The following is a 20,287-nucleotide window of genomic DNA, read 5'->3' on the forward strand; positions in this document are numbered from 1 at the left end:
TACAGGCTTGCCTCCTTACAAACTGACATAAATACTTCCTTGAACAACTCGAGAATCTTACATCATGGTACATCAGAATGATACTATTTTTTTTCGAATAGATATGTCTACCCTGGAATAGAATTATCCAAAACATAATAGGAAATTTAGCTATTTTAAAAAATAGAACAGTTTCCTGCTACATCAACCCCATCCACACAACCAGGCAGAAGAAGAATGCTGCTGGTGGGCCAATTTGCACAGCTGCAGTATACAGAAAGAGCAGCTGCTCACTGCCCCAACCCTCTGGCTTCTGGCGTGTGGGCTAGAGTTAGCACAGAGCCTCTGCAGAGAACAAAAAGCTTCAGGTAACCAGAGGTTTCACTCGAGGGGGACACTGTGCAAACAAGGACAGACACACACGGGAAAGATGTTAGCAGAGTCAGCCTGCTTAAGAACACTGGTTTCTGAGAGAGCCCTTGCTGGGCTTGGAGCAGCACGGTATGATGAGGCTTGCCTAAGTGGGGACAAGAAGGGACCCTCTTACACCAGGTGACCTGGAGTTTTGTGGTGGTGGTTAGTGCATTCATATGGCATAAAATTACTTGGCTTGTTTCATTGCTTTGTAAAGTCACCCCCTACATACAATCCTGAAAATCCACGGACTGCCAGTACCAAATGTAAAAGGCTCCAACCCAATAAGAAACATGGCAGTTAGCAATCCTGAGATAAATGTAAACAAGAGCGTCAGCCCCAACATCACACACTGTGGAGGACAAGCCCACGGTTCTGTCCAGTTCCATCCAAAAGAGGACCTTGCCCATGAGCACTGTCCTTCAGGCACCAGTAGGGAACAAGGGCTTCTCTTGGCTTTGGCACTCTGCTCCCGGGAAGGGTTTCTGGTCAGTGGAGGCAGTGAGTGAGTGAGTGGGCCAAAGTGCATCAGCAGGCGAAAGAAGGTCCAAAGAAATAATCTGCAATCCTACCCAGGCCAGGACCCAGAGGCGGAAGAGCAGGCCTGCTGGCAGTCATGGGCCTTCACAAAGCACAGCAGCAGGGCCCCCTCCCCTCAGCACCTCCCTCAACCTAAGGCCCAGCAGAGGCAGAGTTCTTTGGGAGAGAAGGGGAGCTGGCACAGGTGAGGGGCGTGCTGCTCTCACCACACCTCACAATGTGTCAGGGGTCAAGATGATCCCACCTAGGAAGTGAATGGCACTATTTTAACAGTAGAACATCTTGGGAAAGTCCAAGAGGCTTACTCCTAACTTAAATCGTGAACATGGAAGCCACACCAGTTTGCGGATATGTTCTCCTCTACAAAATCTACATAGTTCAGTTGTCAAGCACCACAAAAAAACTGAACTTCAGCCACTTAGCACAGTGCATGTACTAAGGTTCTAAAAGCCTACATCTAGAGTAAGGAATCACTCATAGTCATCTTTATGAAACATGGTTACCTCAGAGTTTTTCTGGTGAGATCTGAGAATTAAACATGGAACCAAATGACGCCTTCTAACATGTAACCATCCAAGCTGCACGAACACATACAGGTTTACGAAAAGTCCTGAACGAACTATATTTAGCCTTTCAGATCCTGTACAGGGTCGGTGGCTCGCCCTAAATGTCCCACCAAGGACAAGAGCAGCAACTGAGTTCAATTTCAGTACGATTATGGGCAGAAATTAATAGGATAAAATGGAGACCCTTTTCACAAAATTTAAGATTTAGAGTATAAGGGAAGACCAAAAAAAACAGAACTCCTATGAAACCAAAATAATTCCCCATTGGTCTTGTACTCCATGAAACCCTGAGATGAACTGTCGTGATCACGTGCCTAGACTTGGATTTCGTTTTGCCAGGACACTTCAGTAGGCTTCGAACTGGCTCATCAGCTTCCTACTGTATTCGTAGGCCAGAAAGAGCGCCCTATTGGCAGGGAACCCTCGGATCATTGTGGGTTTCAGTCCAGAATATAAGGCTGTTATTCCTAGAAGACAAAAAGTGATCAAAGACTAAGATGCCCCTTCTCAGAGAGAGCCTGTAAAGCCGCAGAGCCCAGGGCTGGACACCGACAGATCCAGACAACACACTGAATGCCGACAAGGGACAGAAGGGCTTCTGTCCAGGTGTCCCTGGACGAACGGGAAGGATGGAGGCTCACGGCAACGAGGCCAGGCATCCAGTGTTCCAGCAAATCTTGGTGACGCTCAGGTACCACACACGAATCCCGGGCTCGCTCCTGGTATGAGGCCTCACCTGGGCAGAGAGAAGCAGCCCCAGAACACAGGAGGGCAGCAGCCTCACAGATTCAGTCGGGAGGACAAGGACCACAAGACACTGGGCCAAAAGCACAGTCCTGTGTCCACAGCTGGCACTGCCCAGACTGTTATGAAGATCCAAGTGGATGAGGGAGGCGTAAGGGCTCTGCGCAACTATGAGGCTTTATGCAACTCTGGAGTATGAACTGAACCGTTTCCACACCCTGTGACTGCTCTCTCGCAAAATCAAGCCCGAGAAGTTCCTGAGGTGGAAGATGTAGAGCGGATGCTGAAAGGACAGGTCTCTGCTCACCAGAGGCACGATCCGGGCATTATACAAACATCTACTAGAAAATCTTGACACTCCTACGTTAACTCTCAAAATATAGAGACAATCACCTTCAGGAAGTCTGAGCATTAGGGACTTTCAGCAAGTTCTTTTAAATCCTTTAGTGGTTCTGTTAGAGATGGTTTTCTAATACTATCTATACTCTATAGTACAAGGGGTGCTGACTTCCAAGCATTTGTCCCCTTGGAACAATCTGGAGTTTTAAAGTTCCCTCCGGGCTATTTAGAACAAAGAATCCTGGCCCAGAAGCGAGGAACAAGGACAGCAAACATTCTTGAGAATGGAAGCAAGCTAAGGCAGGGGCACTAGATAAAGGACAGGGGGCAGGGGAAGAGAACAACCACACACATGTGATTGACCTCCACAAGGGTTACAGCGAAATACCTGGTCTAGACATACCCACTCCATTTCTGCAATGAGCAGACTCACCTTTATTTTTCACAATGCTTATAAAGGTTCTGATAAATCCTGCCTGTTTTCCAGACAGGGAAAGAACTTGAATTCTGGATTTGACACAATCCACTGGGTAAACAGCAAGCCAGAGGCAGATCCCACCAACTACACCGCTTAACATCAAAGGGACAGGGCCTGGAGGAGGAAAGCAGCCAACAGCATTTTTGTCTCAAGGACAGCATTTCCAGAGGTCAAGGTGGTAGTGGGTGCAGGTAGATGCAAATAAAAATGCTGATACTTCGGGCACCTGTGGCTCAGTCAGTAAGGCATCTGTCTTCAGCTCAGGTCATGATCTCAGGGATTGAGCCCCCTTTGGGCTCTCTGCTCAGAGGACACAAGGTCCCATGTGGCACTTTGGGTCTGCACCTCATCACAGGACCAGATCAGTGCTGGTCATTGTGGCGCTGTGGCCCTCCTGGCCTGCCCTCCGAAGGACTGGTCCACACAGAACCAACAGGCCCCCAGCAACAGGGCAACCCGCCCCCACCCCATGGGAATGAGAACAGTGGCCACTGAAACACAGGTCACGTTTTTTCCAACCCTCTCAGTCTGCAGTATTTCATTATGTTAATGCTCCACAGCCCTGATTCTTCCTTTACCACGAAAGCCAAAGTTGTCTTATTAAACATGATAGTTAAGCCTGGGAGCTTGCCTAACCCCAGAATAAGACCAAACCACTGAAGTGATGTGTTTGAGAAGAAACAAGTAATCATTCATGCAAGCCAAACATTGACATGATTGCGTCGAGTTGCTACACAGGACAAGCTAGAAAGAATACTTTTCAGTCCTCTGGAAACACACTCAAGATTTGTTACCAAGTTTTATGCTTATTGCAACAACTTTACAGGTGATTTACCCCTTTATTAAAGAGTCCCCAGAGGAAAGTAATTTCTAACTTCTCCCCTAAAATGTTACTACAGTAAAGAAGTCTGGGATGCACAGCTTCATTCTCGTGGCAAGGACATGAGTGCACCCAGAGGAAGGTGCCAAGGTCCTTTCCAAGCCTCCAGAAACCTCCGTGCCTAGCAGACCCCCACAGCCTCTGCAATAAGCAGGCCACAGCCAGGTCCAGCCCAGCCAAATGCTTACCTAGCTCATCCTTTGATCTCCCTGATGCAAAAAACAACCTGCTCAGCTCGTAGCCGCCAAAGAAGAGGAAATAGCCAGGCACCTCTTGGAGTAAGGTGCTGGAGAGGCTTTGGTAGAAGCCCAAGGGGCCGTCCTTCCTGAGGACGCTCTTCATCACAGACCAGACTGTGCTGCAGGGAGACAGGCAGCTGTGCTTAGGGCCAGTGAAATGGGGGGACTGGGGTGCGAGCCTGGCATTCCCACCCAAGTGGCAGGCCTGGCTCAACCCTGAGCAGGCAGGGAATGGCTGATTCTAGAAACCCACGGACCCAAATTCTGAAAATGAGGCTTCTGCAGGGAGGAAATCTCAGAGAAGCACAGATCCTTTTATTTTAGGACAGCGGTTCTCACTTGAACTGTCCAACAGCTAGGAAATATCATTAAAGTGTGTATTCATAGAGAGCTGTGTGTGGCCACCGTGCCTCCGGCCAAGACTTCAGCAGACTACGCCAGAAACCCGTCTCAAATGGAACCATGTTCACATTTCCCAAGTGTGCCACTCAGGAAAGGAAGCCCTGAGAACACTCCTGGAGAAGGAGTACACTGGACTTCTGGAAAATCAGAAAGACCTCCTCTGAGTGTGGACAGAACAAAGGACCTAGACCAGTGCCAACGTGGCAAGGCAAGTTTCTAGAGCTGCTTTTTGCTAGTTGCAAGGCTCACCATCGCAGGCAAGGTCTATTTTATGGTACACAAGAAACAAGGGAAAAGAAGTAGGTGCTACCAAGCCAACACTCCTGCCCGATGACTGTTCTCCCCACAGGTGGTCAGTGGAGGTGGTCTTCAGGAATCTGACCCACAGCTTCCCCCTGTATAAAGGATTCCAGGAGTGGATCAGGACGCTCAGAACACATACAAATAAAATCCAACCCCCATTTGACAGGCGGAGAAAGAAAAGTCAGGGAAAGCCAGACAAGCTCTGATTTTTATATTGCTTGCATCCTCTTGCCCTCAATAAACAAATCTATTTTTTAGTTCATTGAAAAAAAAATGCATTCATACATTCTGGATATTATCCAAGATGTAAAAGAGCCAATACCCACTTTTGTCCAACAATGAATAAGAGAAATTACAATAAGGAGCTGTACACTCTCAGTAAGAATAAAATGCCCTCGTATTCGCTCACTCCTCTACCTCCTTCTGTGCCTACCCTCCTCTACCTTTCTTTCGAACGGGTGGGTATAGAAGGAATCTGTTCAATGCTTACGGTCTTTTCGCTTTGTGTTAGTGCAGTGAAGGACTAAGGGAGTAGATGTTACTTGAAGGCACGACAATGGAAATTCTTAGAAACTGTACAGGGCAAGAGGCACTGAGGATTTAGTTTTAGAAAGTAAGTAGGCAGGAACTTCTATTTCAGGCTGATCAGAGCCCTGGAGCAGCAGTAATGCAGGATCCTTTCTGTCTAGACCCCTCTTCCTGACGGTGTGCACCATGGCAGGCCTTATCTGTCAGGAAAACAGCAGCAGAAACCACATCTTTGGTGTGTATTAGGAAACCCCTTGCTCTTCACAGTGCTCTCAGCATGTGACCTCGCTTAGACCAGTGAAGAATCAAACCACCCGGTAATCAAAAGCATTTCAGAAGGCTTCATCAGGCATCACTCATTATCTAGGTCCTTCCTACAACTCAGCTCGCATTCTATAATGGGAATGTAACACAGTGACCCAACTCAACGGGACTGGCCTGCCTTCTGAACCAAGTCTTAACCCCAAGGTACCATATACCCTGTGTAGGCCAGGAGTATATAGCCACACCTAAAATATTGTCAACCGATACTTACCTTTGTGCAAGGTGTCCATTCGCTTAAGTTTTTAGAGCCAACAATTAATTTCCTTAAAACAACCTCAGGAAGGGGTGCCTGGGTGGCTCAGTGGGTTAAAGCATCTGCCTTCGGCTCAGGTCATGATCCCAGGGTCCTGGGATTGAGCCCCACGTCTGCTTCCCTCTCTGTCTCTGTCTGCCTTTCTGCCTACTTATACTGTCTGTCAAATAAACAAATAAAATCTTAAAAAAAAAAAAAAGCACCTTGGGAAACCAACTGAAGGTTGCTTTAGGAGAGGGGGGTGGGTTGGGGTAATTGGTGACGGGCATTAAGAAGGATGCTTGATGTAACTAGCACTGAGTGTTGTATTTAAGTGATGAATCACTAAATCCTACCCTGGAACTAATAATACCTTATATGTTAACTAAATTGAATATAAATTAAAAATTTAAATGAAAAAAAAAAAAACACCTTAAACTACTCCTAGGGGACATGAGAACAATTTTCTGGGTTCTGTTCCTGTTCTATCTCTGAATCTGGGCATTGGTTACCAAATTGTATATTTAGTGACTATTAGAACCCCCACTTATGATTTCTGGGTGTACAGCAGATTTCAATAAAAAGTTTCAAAGACTTATGCTTTTGGACCTCTAGGCTAGAAAGAGTAGCTTCAAACTGGTTGTAAAGAATCCCCAGGGTGCAGGATATAGAACTCTGTCAGAAACCCCACCCTCCCTGGGAGGAGACTACTTGTGTAAAAGGTCAACTAATCTGGTTTTTCCGGTCAGATTTACACACTGAGTCAACCACAGTGACAAAGAGCTTTAGTCAGCCAGATGTCAAGATAAATAAGCAAATGTTGAGATTAATAAAGACAATAAATCACACTGTGTATGACACACACTCATGTAACTAGAATCTGTTTGCAGGACTGAGGGGGAGAGCATTCTGATAACTGCAGAGTAGCTCCCCAGGGCTCTGAGGAGTGTTCAGAAGCCAGGCTCGCTGTCGGTACACGAGAAGGGTGCGGGGGTAGGTAAGAGAGTGACCCTGAAATCTGGGCTGATCCGCTCACGTGAAACCTGGGAATGGGCACCAAATATCCATCTTGGAACCTAAGTTGGCAATTCTGAAGGCTCAGCTCTCAGACACAGTTTCAAAGCTGTCTGCTGAGTGCCTCCAACACAGCTGGGGACACTGCCTCATGCACTCGATGAGCCAAGAGTGAGAGGAGCTCTCGGCCTCTCCACGTCCCAGGTGTGAAACATCTGCAGACAGTGGTCCGTTGAGGGAGCAGGAGTGGGTCCGGCCTCTGAAAGGTCATTTAGGAAGTCCCCCTCTGACTGGTAGGGGAAAGAGTTCTAAAACCACAGTATTTTGGAGTAGATAAATCTCTTTCTCTGCCACTGAGTTTTAGTAGAATATAAAACTGACAAATGCTCAATGCACCAAGGCAATGAGAAACCCCGAACAGCACTTACTTGTGGCTTCTGGCAATCTTCCCTGACGACTCCATCTCATACATGGTCTGCAGCCGGCACTTGACGAGCTCAGTGGGACAGAGCACCAGGGCCGCAAAGGCAGAGGCGAAGGAACCCGCGGCTGCGTTCTACAGATCACTGGAAGGAAACCAGCACGGGAGTCTGGTCATTCGTTTATTCAGCACTCCCCACTCAAAGCGCTCAGCTGTAAGGGAGAGCAAGGATCAAAGGAGAGGAACCCTTTGCCGAGTGCCCACTGGGAACTCGCACATGCGGTTTCATCTAAGGATCCCAGCCCTGGAAATCCAACACCGATACCGACACCCCAAATTTCATGTGGAAAAACCGTGCATAATACCTAATGTACCTGAAGTCACACCACTACCACGTTGCAATGCTAGGATTCAGACCTGGGTCTGCCTGACTGCAAGATCCAGCTCCTTTTATTAGTCATAGTCCTGGCGACACGCACGGAATATATCCCCCACCCCTAAGGCTCTATGCAGGAGCCATAATCCCCCAAGGTGACGTATTCGGAGGGGGCCTCTGGGAGGTGCTTAGGTTTAGTGAGGTCGTGAGGGTAGAACCCCCCATGATGCAATCAGTGTCCTTATAAGAGGCCACCGCTCTCTCTATCCACCCTTTGAGGACACAGCAAGAAGGTGTCCCTCTGTAATCCAGGAAATAGGCCCTCACCAGACACCCAATCAACCAGCACCATGATCTTGGGCTTTCCAGTTTTCAAAACTGAGAGAAACAAATGTTTGTTTAAGCCATCCAGTTGACAGTATTTTGTTACAGCAGCCACACTAAAACACAGTGATATAGAAAACAAACAATCAAAAAACAAAAACAAACAAACAAAAAAAGAGGGAGTAAAAAAATTACCCAAACTCCCACTACCCCAAAGACACACCATCACGATACTACGGCGTATCTGCCACTAAGCTTCATAAAGCGAGGTTCTGGGGCCATCCCTGCATGCCCCAAATCCAACGTGGAACAACCACATGTACAATGTTACTGTTGCAGATGAAAGCCCACAATAAATCTTTAACCAAAAAGCTGCTCATTGCAAAAAAGATTTCCCAGTTCCGCTGACGACCTCCTGACCTCAGCCCCAGAGGGCAGCAGGAGCAAGGACAGGGGAGGAGGGGGTGAAGGAGGGGTCAGCAAGCTCCAGGGCTGGAGGTAAAATGGCTACACCAGGAATCTAAATGGAGAAGCAAATGCACGGAACACAAGCATTCATTTCACCACAGGAGGGTCTGGAACAAGCAGCCACAGTCACCAGCAGGGCTGTGAAATCGAGGTCCCATCAGAGTTCAAAAATACGGGGAAAAGTCTGAGAGATTAACTGTCAGGAATTCTCCTGAGCGTTCACAAGGGTCAGAAAATAAGATCCCTTCCATCCCCGGAGTGTTCGGTCACAAGAGCTCTGCTGGCACCCGGGACTGGGCAGGAAGAGTGAGCTGCTCACAGGACGACTGGCTCCCTGACTCTCACCTGTTAAGCCAGCAGCCTGTGTCACCTAAACACCAGGACGCCACACCCCCGTGAGGCAACCCCCTCCCAGGCTACGGAGATCCCCTCCCAAGCTTTCCCCAAACCGTGAGCAAAAGTCTAACAGACCGAGCACATGCGAATGTCCGGGGTTCTGTTAAACAGTCACACGAAGGGACGTCAGACAGGAAGAGAAAATCAAGGGCCGCCTCCAATCTCAGCCCCAACTTTCTGGTCCCCGGTGACCTGGCATCGGGGCCATGGGCAGACGGAGGGCAGGGCCCAAGCCTGTCTGCTTCCAGAAGAGTTGGTGGGGAGCGAGGCTTTCTTCCAGGATGGAGACCCTGCTTGTGTTCCAGACTTGCTTCTCATTTCAGAGAATCGGGTATGAGGCCATTACCCAGCGACATGCAACTCTGCTGGTGCTCAGGTTCTAGCAAATGGAAACTGTCCAACATGGTTCACACGTACTCGGTGGACTGTCAAGACCAAAGCTTCAGGTGGCTTCTGTAGTCTTTCAGCCAGCCTGCAGATCCAGGCTTTTTTTCCCTCGGGCACCCTTCATCAATTTGCTGACCAGCAGCCAGAACGGCCAGGTTTGCGGGAACAAAGATGGCATCGATCGGTGTGGAAGCCCTTCAGCCTAAGAGTCGGGGGCCTGAGTATGAGCACGCTGTTCTAGTGCAACAGCAAGGCCAAAGCACACCTGCAGTGGACTCTTAGTCCTCTCCCCTACCTGGGCGCCCAGTGAGGCACACGGGGCCCCAGGCTGCACCTGCAGGAGAGGCGTTAGACCCAGAACTGAAACCGCAGCAGGCACAGGATGGGATTTGGTAAGAATCGGCTGCTTATCTCCCATTCAACAAACATGTACCTGAACCCTCCTGCTGTGTTAGGACCCCATGTGGACAAAGGTCAAAGGAGAACTCTACTCGGGGTGGCATTCAAGCCAAGGACATGCAAATATTTACGGTATCATTGCTGAAATTCATGGCAGGCTCTTCCAAGCAGTGCTTTCCTTTCATTGCCTCTACTGACCACGCCTTCCTCTAGACCTGACCCCTACCACAGTCTAGAGTCCTGACTCTGGTCTTACGGCAAGAGTTCTGGATGGGGACTCAGAAGACACGGCTCTGGGTCCTGTGCTCAGTTATGAGCTCAAGTAATAGGATCCTAAGCCAGTATCTGCAAGTCGGGAGTCCCCAGTTTTAAAACAGAACTGCAGGGAGAGCTCTGCTGCTCTCACAGATCATGAGGAGGGATGAACAAAACAGGACAGGTGTGGGTGCCCCAGCTCCATCAACTCTAATGTGGCCACTCCCTGCCAGGTAATAAGCAAACACTGTTGTGTGGGATGAAGATGCAGCTCCCTCCTGCCTCACCAGGACTGGAGAGGAGGGTACGGGGTGAGACCACATGAAACAGAATGGCTTCTTGGCTGGAGGACTTCCTCCAGGACCTCATAGGCTGCTTCCTACCTCCATCTTCTCCATAAGGCCTCCTCCTCTGGGAATGTCGGAGGGGACCTAAACTTCCCATCTTGTCCCAGAGAAGGTTTCCTCCTCTAGCAGGAAGAGTGACAGTTGCTATAGTGTTCTTTCTGTCAGTCTCTAACATGAGATCCCAAACACTCCTGGTTTCTCTCCTGCTTATTTATTTACTTCCTCCTCCTCTTCATGACCCCTTCTGTGCTGGAAGGTCCTGGAATCCATGCACAGCCCTCTATAGATGCTATCTCCCTGGATGATTCCACCCAGTCCCAAGCTTTTAAAAAACACATTCCATCCATGAAGACAAAACTCCTGCGAAAAAAAGGGCACATCTTTGAGGTCACTAGGCGTCTCCAGAGAACACTTCTGTACAGAAGGGGCCTACAGTCGGGTGGGACTGGAGTTACAAATGGGTTTCCAGTTCCTACCGAAACAACCCATACAGCTATCTTCCCAACCATGAACCTGATATAAGTTTCAATGATTTAAAATAAATCAATGTTCAAAAAGGGGAGGACTACACATCCTGGTGGTTTCTGAATCCTCTATGGTCTCTGTGTAAATAAATATGCAAGGGAGGATGCGGCACAAGCTGAAGTCTGATGTTTGGGCAGACTTGGCCAAAGAGTCAGTCCATCCACATCTTCACAGATGTTTCCAGCTCCTCCTAAAATTCCAAGTTGCTCTCCAGCCTGTCTGGCTCAGGCAGCTTCTTCCAGTCCTCTGCACTCTGATGAAGGGGAACCCAAAGCTCCGCTCACAAGTTGCACCTGTGGCTCCCGTCCAGCCCTGGTGCCCACAAGAGAAGCAGTACCACCAGGGCATCTGAAAAGCATCTTCCTGAAGAACAGCAGAATGTAAGGGCACCTCCTTATTCATGGTGCATTACTGACCAGCCTTCTGCAAGTTTTACATGACAACTTCACAATCAGAAACAAAGTGGTTATTTTAGAAAAGGAAACACTCTTCCCATAAGGTATCATAAAAGTTTATGTTTATCAAAAATGGTGTCTTTCCTAAACAAAGGAAGAAAGTGTTAGTGCCCACAACTCACCTCAGCCTGGCCTGCTTCTCCAATCAAACCACTTTCCACACCACCTGTTGGCAGAAGCTGTAGCACATGAAGAGGACCGAGTTCTCGGCGATGTTGGCGATCAGCGCTGGGCTGGTCCCCTTGTAGAAGCTGCGGAAGCCCACCTGGGAGTAGGTCTTCAGGCAGCAGTCGGTGAAGCCCCGGTACAGGTCAGGGAACATCTTCATCTTCACTTTCAAGGTGTCAGAGGGCTGCCCGGTCAGTACACATGCTGTGCCCCCTAAAAGCAGGACAGAAGCCTCCTCCAGCACCCGTCTTCTGGTTTGGAATGCAGCCACAAACACCTACAGAAATTTAGAGAATGATAAGTACCCTACCGCAGGGCTTTCACTCCAACCTCTCTTCCCACCCCTCACCGGCAATGAAACCTCCAAGCCCAGTTCAGTTAACAAATAAGGGTCCCCACTGTGCCCGGCACCCAGCTCCAGCTCTGAAGGAACCCACCCTCGGTGGGAGAGACAGACACGTGTTCAACAGTCAAGACCGCAGGGCACACGGGGGTGGCGTGTGTGCGGAGGGGTCAGCAATTGGGTCAGATGGACTTGGTCCCTAAGGCCGGCTCTGCTGTGAGAGTCTGGACAAGCGATATTAACTTCGGAGCCTTGGCTCCCCATCCAGTTTGCACGAGGATTACATAAAAATGGACGAGAAGGCTGAAGATAACAGCTGCTGCGGGAACGGCTCATGAAGAACAGTCCCTCTGCTGCGTGCAGTCATAGCAAGGGAGGGAGGAGAAGTCTGGCAGGAGGGACTCACCCCTCTCTGCCTAATCCCCGCAGCACAGATGACTATCAGAAAAACAGGGAAAGAGGCAACAGAGAAAGATGACAGAGAGTCTGGCTAATCCCTAAAGAGCTAAAATTGGACCACACGGAAAATTTTCATCTGGATTCTACCAACCAATGATTCGTATTCGAAGGGAGAATGCACTGAATCCTACCGTGCTTAGCATCAATCATGTATTTTTACACTTTTATATTGTAAGAGTTTAGAAAACAGCAAAATCTAAATTGCTGTAGAGGACCTCAATAAAAAAGTCTGAAGGTAAGGAAAAGAATGAACTCTAGCCATGCCACCCTGTCTTAACCCCGGACCCTGGCCTAGGTCAGCATTTGAAAAATGCCACTCGTTAATGCTTCTACCTTTCCTGGGCCTCAGAGATCCCTGCATCTCAGATGTCCACTGTTTATGTCAGAAAACCTAACTATTGGATTAGGTATGTATGTATGTATGTATGTATGTATGTATGTATGTATGTATAAGAGATTGTATTTATTTATTTGACAGAGAGAGATTACAAGTAGGCAGAGAGGCAGGCAGAGAGAAAGAGGGAGAAGCAGGTTCCCCACTGAGCAGAGAACTGGATGCGGGACTTGATCCCAGGACCCTGAGACCATGACCTGAGCCAAAAGCAGAGGCTTAACCCACTGAGCCACTCAGGGACCCCTGGATTAGGTTTTTAAAGTGTCATCAAAATTGAAGAGAAGGCGGGGCCCCTGGATGGCTCAGTCAGTCAAGTATCAGACTCTTGATTTGGGCTAAGGTCCTGTTCTTTGGGTTGTGAGACTGAGCCCCGCGTTGGGCTCAGTGCTCCGCATGGGGTCTGCTTATTCTTCCCCCTCTGCTCCTGCCCCCACCTCAAGACCTTTTTTTAAAAAATGGAAGAGAAGGGGCACCTGGGTGGCTCAGTGGGTTAAAGCCTCTGCCTTCGGCTCAGGTCATGATCCCAGGGTCCTGGGATCAAGCCCCCCATTGGGCTCTTTGCTCAGCAGGGAGCCTGCTTTCTCCTCTCTCTCTGCCTGCCTCTCTGCCTACTTGTGATCTCTGTCAAATAAATAAATAAAATATTTTTAAAAAATGGAAGAGAAGGCTTACATAAATATTTTATGTAATTTTGTGCGATTTCATAACTGACATTACATAGTTACTCTGTCTGAATTGTGCAAAGTAGAGACAGGAGAGGGGCTGTTTTCAATAACTCCCACAAATTACTGGCAGATAAACATGTTCAAGGAGCCTGAAAACTGTGAGCTCTTCTTTTAAGCAATTGCAAGTATATTTGTACTACAATTATAGTTATTCTCTCTCAGGTACTTCTAGGAATAAAATAGGACCCTAATTATATAAAAAATAATTATTCCAAAAGAAGAGGTGAATGTCAGCATTTTTAAAGAGGGTACAAAATTTAGGTGACCAAGACACAGATAAAGTGAATAAACCACTTCATTCAGAGCACTGCAATTTTAACTGGAACCTTTCCATAGTTTAACTCAATCATCTTCAACAGTTCCGACATCACAGGCTGCTAGTACAAGGACTTGTTGCATATCTGTAACAGTTACATTTCCAACAGCGAGAAGGTAGGAGGCTAGTGCATGCTCAAATACTAACTACATTTCCCTCCGCTCATCTATGGAGGTAACTGACTCCCATGTAATTTACCACAAACGACACTGTCTAGGCCCCCGTTAAGTGGGTGATGACGATTCGGAACACCAGCACCAGCCACTGAGACCTAGCAGGTCCTCAGATACCCATCAGGTATCCCAGAAGCTATGAATAACTTAGAGGAGTATTTCTCCACTTGCTCAAAGCATAGACCTCTGATCATCTCATTCTCCTTGACTGAAAAATAGAAATAGTTCTGTGTTCTTTCATAGATGTCCCAAAAGGCCCTGCAGGAGAGGGGCTCAGACCATGGTGCACTCTATACTTTACCAGGGCCAGTGTTGTGGGTTTTCTATGCTTAAAATAGTTGAGTCAGCAAATAACAAGGTGGTCAGGAAATCTAACCTGGCAGGGATGGTGTCGGTGGTGAAAATGGGGATGACCAAGCAGCAGACCCTTCACCAGAAGGTCCAGGACCACCTTGTCCACCCATGCAAAAATGGAGAACCTCAAACCCAAAGGAGGCACTTGATAAATATTCTGCTTAATTGCAACAAAAAGAATAGAAGACTTAGGAATAAACTTAACCAAGGAGGTAAAGACCTGTTCTCTGCAACTTATACAGCAATGAGAAAGAGATTGAAGACAGCACAAATGGAACATTGTACCATGATTATGAATTGGAAGAAAAAAACTGTTAAAATGTCCATGTTACCCAAAGCAAATCAATGGATTCAATGCAATCCTTACCAAAATACCACCAGCATTTTTCAAAGAACCAGACAAATAATCCTAAAATTTGTACGGAAGCACAAGTGTTCTTGAGTAAACAAAGCAATCTCGAGAAAGAACAACAAAGATGGAGGTATTGCAATCCCAGATTTCTAGATATACTACAAAGCCCTTGGTGTGTGTTCATGTGCGTGTGCATGTGTGTGTGTGTGTATCCTCAGGCTGGATCCCTTGTTGAGGCACTGAGACATGGCTGTGCTGAAGACCAAATACTGCTCTGCAGATAACTTCCTTGTAGTTGAAGACTCTCACTGGATGATATGTATAGATAGATGTATATAGATACATATAGATATTTTTAAGATTTTTTAGTTTGGGAGAGTTGAACGGGCTTGAAAAAACAAAAATTACTCTTCAGCAAAATAAAATACTTCTGTTTTGAATACATAACAATGTCTCATGTACAGTCAAAAATTGCTAGACTTGGCATGCCTGGTTAGCTGTCAGAAGAGCATGCAGCTCTGGATGTTAGGGTTGTGAGTTCGAGCCCTACATTGGGTAAAAAGATTACTTAAAAGTAAAATCTTGAGAGAAAGAAAGGAAGGAAGGAAGGAAGGAAGGAAGGAAGGAAGGAAGGAAAGAAGAAAGGAAGGAAGGAAGGAATTACTAGACTTTCACAAAGAAATAGGAAAATATCACCATGGGGAAAGAATTCGGTTGACAGAAAATGACCAGAAGATGGCGCACGTATTAGACTGAAAATGCAGAGACACATCAGTAGTTATCATGAGGAAGTTTAAAGGCTTGATGGAAAACCTGGACTTGGTGGTTGAAAAGATAAGACAATCTTAAAAATGACCTGAAGGAGGGGGGCCTGGGTGACTCAGTTAAGCATCTGCCTTCAGCTCAGGTCATGACCTCAGAGTCCTGGTATCCAAGCCCACATCGGACTCCCTCCTCAGCAGAGAGCCTGCTTCTCTCTCTGTCTCTCTGCCCCTCTTGCCTCTCCCTCTACTGTTTGCACTCACACTTGTGCTCACTCTCTTTTTCAAGTAAATAACTTAAAATCCTTTTTAAAATAGGACCTGAAGGAAATTTTAGAATGAAAAATCCAAAGAATTCTTGTACCAAAAAGGAGTAGTAACAAATAAAAGATATAGTCACATAAAAAACAGGATTAAGAAAACAGGAGCAGCACACTCTAAAATAGTTGAGGATATTGAAAATTTGATTTTTAGAAGAAAAGAAGTAACTAGCAAATTAGATGAAGCTAAAGCATAAAAGACAAACCAAGGCAAGGAATTGCCCCATGATGGATCACAAAAACACAAAGTCATGGGAAGTGGGGAAGAAGCCATAAGCAATACAGTTGATGGATGCAGAGACAGAGCATCCTACAGAAGTACCAGGAGAGAAGAGAGACATTGCAGAGGACGAACTGGTCAAAGCAAAGATGGGAAAAAAAATCCCTCTCAGTTTAAAGAATAAAGCAAATATTCTACAAACCTCCAGAGAAGATAAAGGAGCAAGACTTGCATTGGCAGCAGACTTTTCATCAGCAACACTGAATATTAGAAAGCAATGGAGTTAATGTCTTCAACATTCTAAGGGAAAGTGATTTTGAATTTAAATTCTATATCCAGTTAAATGAGCATTTAGGCCTTAAGGGTGGTGAAGGACCTTTTCAGATATGTAAAGCCGCATCAAATTTACCAGCCAGAAATCATTTATGAAAGAATTACTGAAAGATACACTCCCACAAAATGAAAAAAGGAAGGAGGAAGATACAAATTCAAGAAAAAGTAGATAAAACTAGTAAACTCAAAGCATGGAACTGGGGACGAAACTGGTGATGGCTTGAGCTATTTGTTAAAGAGGTAAAGGTTGCTGAGCCAGAGGAGGTGAAGAACATAGAGACTCAGGAGGAAGGGTCTTCAGAGTGGAAGGAAAAACAAACCCTCGACAGGAAGACGGCTAAGATTTATAAGAGGAGGGAGGAAGGAGGCTTGAAGGTGCGGAAGAAGGGAGAAGAGGTGGCTTTGGAATAATGTGAGGAAAGGATTCCATCTTCCAATGCCATACTGTGGTAAATATGAAGCATGGAGTTGAGGAAATGACCAAAGATGCCTTGGAGATTATTGTAACTAAAGAAGTAGAAGATTCTGAGCCAGAGGAGGAAGAATGTTCAGGGTAGGAAATGGAAGTAGTTTTATCGTGGGACGAAGGAGAGGACCCTGAAGTAGAACATGTAAAGACTTGCCTTCCAGATTGAGATAAGAGAGGTCTCCAATGGACTTAAAGAAATTGCCTAAAATTATTTGGCTTGGGACTCAGATAAAAATTGGTGAAACCTTGGATGGAACAAAAACCCCAGAAAAAAGAGGAAACAGATATGCTCATAAATCAAGGAATTGGGACGGTCTGTCTAACCTTGTGTTTGACCTCTCCCTCAAAGTCACTAGAGATAAGTTCTGGTAAGCAGAATAGGCATTTATGTACAAATTTGAGTACTCCCATCAGGAATCACCATAGTTTGAAGGAAAACAGACACAAAACTCTCCAAACAAAGGTGCCAACACTTAACAAAACAGATAATATAAGAGAAGAAAATTTTAGAAATGGAATTAATAACTACAAAGAAATAAAAGAGGAGATTAGAAATATTAAAAATTATTATCCAGATGTCTTGTAAATAAAGAACTCCATGGATGCTCTGAATAGCTGAAAAGACCTACTTAAAGAGACAAGTAATGATCTAGAAGATCGACTTGAAGAACGTTCTAAGGTTACAATGCAAAGGGCCAAAGAGATAATAAAGAAAGATCCAGATATAGAGGCGAGATCCAGAAGCTCCAACATCCATTTGACAGGAATTCCAGAAAAAGATAATAAAGGGAATGGAGCAGAGGAAATAATTAATAATTGAAGAAAACTTCCCAGAGCTAAAGAAAGATTCAAGTCTTTTTTTCTAAGATTTTATTTATTTATGAGAGAGGGACACAGAGAATGCATGAAAGGGGGGAGGGTCAGAGGGAGAAGCAGACCACGCTCTTAGCAGGGAGCTGGATGTTGGACTGGATCCCAGGACTCCAGGATCATGACTTGAGATCCAAAGGCAGTTGCTTAACCAACTGTGCCACCCAGGTGCCCAGAAAAATTCAAGTCTTGAGACTGACAGTGCTTACCAAGTACTCAGTAAGATTGATGAATAAAGACTCCTAGGGATCTGGGAATTCCAAGGATAAAAAAAAAAATCATAAAGTCTTCCAGAAAGAGGAGTGTGAACCTACAAAGGAACAAGAATCAGACTGACAGCAGACTTACTGGACACTCTGGATCCTAGAAGGAAATGGGGCAGTAACATAAAATTTCCAGAGGAAAACATTTAAACCTAGAATCCTACATCCATCCAAAGTGGCATTTTATTTTGAAGGTAAAAAAAAAGACATTTTTTGATATGAAAGAATTCACAGTTTGTTTCTTGCATACCCTCTTTGAAAGAATCACTGGAGGATATACTTTAGCAATCTAGGGTGACTATAAACACATACACACAATGTAGATTATCTTTCTCCCACATCAAAAAAGGAAAACAGGAAAATAAAATGCTACATTTCTACTCAGGAAGATGAACAGCTAACAATGCTCTTGGGGAATATAGGAAAAGAAGGTTATGGATACTACCTAGATGTTAGTAAAGTTAAAGAGTGTGCTAAAATGAATTCAATCATTGTAGCTTATGTACAAGTCTAGTTTCTAAACTACTGGGGATCATCTCTTGGCCTTTTGCTAAAGATCGAGTGTAAACTACTAGGGAGATGGAGGGAATCCGTCAATAGGATCATAGACAGGAGGAGATGGGGTGAAAGTAACAGAAAAACACAGGAAAAAATGTGGCAAGAAATGTTAAAACGAGAAAGGCGAAAGTTGAGCTCTTATCAAGAGAAAGGTAACTTTATCATTAATATTGATGTGAATCTTGAATCTTTTTATTAAACCGTTTCCTTCCCCCCCCCAAATAACTACAAAGCAGTAGTAATAAAAGCAGTACAGTACTGCCACAGAAAGAGATTCATAGATTAAAATAACAGATTAGAGGCCCAGAAATAAACTCACACTGGGCACCTGGGTGTCTCAGTTTGTTGGGTGATTGTCTTCAGCTCAGATTATGGTCCCAGGGTCCTGGGATCGAATCCCATATCAGGCTTCCTCTGTTCTGTGAGAAACATGCTTCGCCCTCTCCCTGCCACGGCCCCCTGCTTGTGGTCTCTCTCTCTGTTAAATAAATAAAATCTTTTTTTTTTAAGATTTTATCCATTCATTTGACAGAGATCACAAGTAGGCAGAGAAGCAGGCAGTGATAGAGTGGAGAAAGCAGGCTTGCCGCTGAGCAGACAGCCAGATGCAGGGTTCGATCCCAAGACCCGGGACCATGACCCGAGTCAAAAGCAGAGTCTTTAACCCACTGAGACAACCAGATGCCCCAAATAAATAAAATCTTAAAAAAAAAAGTTTCAGGGGCGCCTGGGTGGCTCATTGGGTTAAGCCTCTGCCTTTGGCTCAGGTCATGATCCCAGGGGCCTGGGATCAAGCCCTGCATCAGGCTCTCTGCTCAGTGGGGAGCCTGCATCCCTCTCTCTCTCTGCCTGCTTCTCTGCCTACTTGTGATCTCTGTCAAATAAATAAATAAAAATCTTAAAAAAAAAAAACCTTCCAGTTTCATAAAACAAGTCACAGAGATGAAAAGTATAGCACAGGAACTATAGTCAATAAGGTGGTGATAACATATGGTGACAGATGGTGACCACACTTACCATTGCGAGCGTTGTGTGATGTACAGCATTGTCAAATCTCTATGTTGTGTGCCTAGACTAATAAAACATTGTATGTCAACTACACTTCAATAATATGCTTTTTTAGCATTGAGAGGAATGTGTTTGGCTCTCTTCCCAGCCGGCAGACTGTGAGCTGCCAAGTCCATGTCCTCCATGGTGCAGTAAACTGTCCAAGCAGAGTCAAGCATGATAAGGGGGTCTCAGGAGGACTTGGTGTGTGTATTGGGGGCAGCCAGAGTGCAGAGGTCTCATGGACCTAAGGACTGATGCCTGTTTCTCAGAGATTTCTGAAGGTGGAAAGGCTTACCCTGCTGGTTTGAAGGTCTAATGGTCTGGTAAGGACATCAGGGCTCTCAGCCAGTGCCATGGCCCCACGTGACAGGAAGGGAGGAGCCGGGGGGCTGCTCAAGGAGCCAAAGGAGATGATCTATTGCCTGAAGAGGGTTTGGGAGTAGGCTAACCGCAGCAGAAGCCACTGCCCTTGTCTGAGAGGAGTGCTCCAGCATGGAGGGAGCCAGGGCAAACCTGCACACTCTGCCCTAAAGAACCCCACAGCATAGTCTCTGAAGAGCTTCATCTGGGCAGAGACCACCAGCATCAGATGGACCCAGAGCAGGGCCCATGCAAAAGGCAAGCCTGACTTTCCTGTCCCCTTCCTGCCCCATCTTGGAGGAGCTGAACTCACAAGAGGAAAGGGAAGAGAGAAGGAGAGAAGTTGGAGTAGGAATTGAATCAGACCAAATTATCTTAACCAAAGGATGAGAAAGTTTTATGATTGGTGTGATCACTCTATTTCAAAATGCAAACTAGCCTCTGTTGACTGTGCTGTACTTTTT

General features: G+C 46.1%; 1 pseudogene across 1 annotated transcript; it reads right to left on the reverse strand.

Annotated features, from left to right (window-relative positions):
- Positions 1–1,577: 1,577 nt before the first annotated feature.
- Positions 1,578–19,818, reverse strand: LOC309857760 (mitochondrial ornithine transporter 1-like; annotated as a pseudogene). Its single transcript has 7 exons — positions 19,759–19,818; positions 11,458–11,780; positions 7,411–7,548; positions 4,129–4,298; positions 3,016–3,174; positions 2,284–2,411; positions 1,578–1,991 (listed from the first exon to the last, which is right to left on the reverse strand). The product of its transcript is annotated as a mitochondrial ornithine transporter 1-like (transcript).
- Between the last annotated feature and the right edge of the window lie 469 nt (positions 19,819–20,287).

Source organism: Mustela nivalis (assembly GCF_964662115.1).
Source record: "Mustela nivalis genome assembly, contig: HAP1_SCAFFOLD_1177, whole genome shotgun sequence".
NCBI lineage: Eukaryota > Metazoa > Chordata > Mammalia > Carnivora > Mustelidae > Mustela > Mustela nivalis.